This window comes from Chiloscyllium plagiosum, chromosome 17 (genome assembly GCF_004010195.1).
Source record: "Chiloscyllium plagiosum isolate BGI_BamShark_2017 chromosome 17, ASM401019v2, whole genome shotgun sequence".
NCBI classification, from domain to species: domain Eukaryota; kingdom Metazoa; phylum Chordata; class Chondrichthyes; order Orectolobiformes; family Hemiscylliidae; genus Chiloscyllium; species Chiloscyllium plagiosum.
This window is the reverse complement of record NC_057726.1, coordinates 28,971,550-28,975,308: the sequence shown is the minus strand read 5'-3', so window position 1 is coordinate 28,975,308 and position 3,759 is coordinate 28,971,550.

Sequence of the window (3,759 nt, the reverse complement as noted above, 5' to 3'; positions counted from 1 at the left end):
GTTTGCAGATGACACCAAAATTGGAGGTGTAGTAGACAGCGAAGAAGGTTACCTCAGATTACAACAGGATCTTGACCAGATGGGCCAATGGGCTGAGAAGTGGCAGATGGAGTTTAATTCAGATAAATGCAAGGTGCTGCATTTTGGGAAAGCAAATCTTAGCAGGACTTATACACTTCATGGTAAGATCCTCGGGAGTGTTGCTGAACAAAGAGACCTTGGAGTGCAGGTTCATAGCTCCTTGACAGTGGAATCGCAGGTAGATAGAATAGTGAAGAAGGCGTTTGGTGTGCTTTCTTTTATTGGTCAGAGTATTGAGTACAGGAGTTGGGAGGTCATGTTGTGGCTGTACAGGATATTGGTTAGGCCACTGTTGGAATATTGCGTGCAATTCTGGTTTCCTTCCTATCGGAAAGATGTTGTGAAACTTGAAAGGGTTCAGAAACAATTTACAAGGATGTTGCCAGGGTTAGAGAATTTGAGGTATAAAGAGAGGCTGAACAGGCTGGGATTGTTTACCCTGGAGCGTCGGAGGCTGAGGGGTAGCCTTATGGAGGTTTACAAAATTGAGGGACATGGATAGGATAAATAGACAAAGTCTTTTCCCTGGCGTTAGGGAGTCCAAAACTAAAGGGCATAGGTTTAGGGTGAGAGGGGAAGGATATAAAAGAGACCTAAGGGGCAACGTTTTCACACCGAGGGTGGTAAATGTATGGAATGAGCAGCCAGAGGAAGTTGTGGAGGTTGGTGCAATTGCAACATTTAAAAGGCATTTGTATGATTTTATGATTAGGAAGGGTTTGGAAGAATATGGGCCGTGTGCTGGCAAACGGGACTAGATTGGGTTGGGATATCTGGTCGGCATGGACCGAAGGGTCTGTTTCCATGTTGTACAACACCATGACTCTATGTTATGATCCCACTGGCTTTGCACCTTCAATTGCATTAGGAATATATAGATAGTGCACCAGTCCTGAATGATAACTGTAATGATTTTGTGTGTTTTTCTCAGAAATCCCCTTTCTGCATTTACATCACACATTCTCCCATATCCAGTTCACCTTAGAAACACACCAGTTTTACTTTATTCTGAAAACTCATATGCAGATTACAAGATTTTAACTTGTGAGATATTTATCCATATTTGTAACAAAGATGGACACGGTAAAACTATTATTAGAGTACTTAAAATATCTTAAATCACCATATGTCCACTTTTGGATTTCTACCTAATTAGGCCAAATTGTAATTTGCTTTCTGTTTGAGACATAATAATTTTGCTGCAACCGTGGAAACAAATGGTCATATTTTCCAGGAGGTGGTAAAGTACAAAAGCTCTTCACTGACCTTGAAGAAAGCTGCTCATAAAATCTAGTGATTTTCATGGCATAGTGTCCTCCTTTGCTAATGGAAGCTTAAATCTGGTGTTAAGTCATGCCATGTTTGAAATAAAGACCTTAAGTTATTCATGATATCTGGCAACGATTGCAGAGGAAGAAACCAATATACCTTACCAATCTCATCTCATAAGTAACAGCTGCGCCTCCCACTTTCATTATCTGTATTATCTGTCTCTCTCTCTCTCTCTCTCTCTCTCATTCTTGGAGACAAAAGCCCACAGTAGGGCAGAAAGAGTCAAGATGTGTGGCAGGCTGCCCAACAGTCACATCCTTACCCATTATGTGAAGAGCATCCTGATTTTGAGTGACCTGAGCAGCTGACTGACCCCGTCCAAACCCTTGGACCAGTATCAGAGGCTGCCTCTGGCTTACTGTACTCGGACCCTCTGAGTGGAGGCTATCTCTCTTGATTTGACTGAGGACAGCTGACAACCATGACAAGCCTCCTGCCTTTGAGCCTGTGCTAATCATCAAGACTGTAGTAATATGAACCTGAATGAGGGAGCAAAGGGCAAAAAGCCAAGAGATGTTGTTAGCATTCAAGTAGGATGAGAGAGAGCTTTGATAGTGAGTGAACTGGCTGGAGATACAGCCATGTCCAATCCATGAGCTGGGTGTGTGTCCCTGAGCATACAATGTCCTTGATGCCCCATTATACAATAGTTGCTGATACAGCTTGAGGTTATTATGGACTAAGCCAGACCACTCATTCTTAAGCAGGTAGCTCAGACCATAACTTTGCAATTTGTTTCAGTAAGTGTACAGTGAAAATTACCCAGATTAAGTTAGCTCGGTTGACTACTAGAGTTTCCACACAGCTCCCTGTTGAACATCTCACCAGTTTAAGACTGAACTAAAACTACTCAGCTTGAGAGCTGACCACTGCCCTTTCTTTAGGTCATTTCTAAAACATGACCACTTTGGCCTGAAGTCTCATCTGTTTACATATAAAGGAAAGGCCCCTCAAAATCTTTTTCATCTCTGTACCAAGTTAGATGGATCAGAGCCTGGCCTGGTTTATTGCCCCTCTGAAAAAAATCAAGGGCAAAGTATCCTTGAGCCAAGGAACAGCTTTTTTTATAAAAAGGGACTAGCCTTGTGACAAAGTGCAGCATTGAAGAGCAGAAGGGTCCTGTAATAGTTCAGATATATGCCATAAGGGTTCCTAGAGGCGGGCACATATCGGATGCCAGTATCTGTGGACATAAGGTATATGTGGCTGCTATCCATGGAGTGTGCTCTGAGATGTTGTTGTCTGGTGCCCAACATGGAGATCCTTTGGAGCAAACAGTAAGATGAAGTGAATAGGTACCTGCTGTGATTTCCACATTGAGATTTCTCATGTCTAGTTTGTTTGGCGTATCTTATAAGATCAGAAGCTGAATAACAGGGAGGCGAACTTGGCCATTAACAAGGCATTTAACATGTAATAATTCCCCTTGAATGATATCCCACCACTGCCTAGTGAAAAACTCAATATGTTGCTTGTCTAAAGCATTAAAGATGTCACAAGGTTCTCCTGGCATTGAGGTAGCCACAAATCTTGCCAGAGCCCATTTCACTTAGACCCCTGTAAGATTCCACCCATTGACCTTTCAATAGAATGGACAGCAAGGAGATCCCTCCATATGCAGCAGCTGTGTAAAACAAAATATTATTCAAATGGAAAGAGACTACAGCATGTTGTTATTCAAAGGGATCTGGTGTCCTCATGAAACACAGATGTTTAGAGTATAGATACAGCAAGTAACTGGGAAGACAAATGAATTGCTGGCCTTTGTTATATAGGATGTAGAGCTCAGAAACAGGCCATTCGGCCCAATCAATCAATACTGGTATTCATGTTGTATTGGGCCCTCTTCCCATCATGCTTTTTGAAATCTACCATTATAACCCTCTATTCACTTCTCTTTCATATACTCTTCAAGTTCACTCCCTCTGGTTCTCAAATTTTATATTCTTAGCACGCTTAGGGTGGAATTTATGCTATTCTCCAAGGTGAATTTGGACGTAAAGAGGCAAATAATTGAACGAGAAGGTATTGGGTTAGGACCCCCTGACTTCCCATCACTGCTTCAGTTATGTTCCAGGCTGGTTATAGAATCAGAGTTATAGAGTCATACAGAATGCAAACAGACCCTTCAGTCCAATCAGTTCATGCTGAACATAATCCCAAACTAAACTCGTCTCACCTGTCTGTTCCTGGCCCATATCTTTCCAAACCTTTCCTATTCACATACTTATCCAAATATGTTTTAAACATTGTAACTGTACCCACATCCATCACTTCCTCAGGAAGTTCATTCCACACGTGAACTATCCTCTGTGTAAAAAAATTTTCTCCTCATGTCTTTTTTAA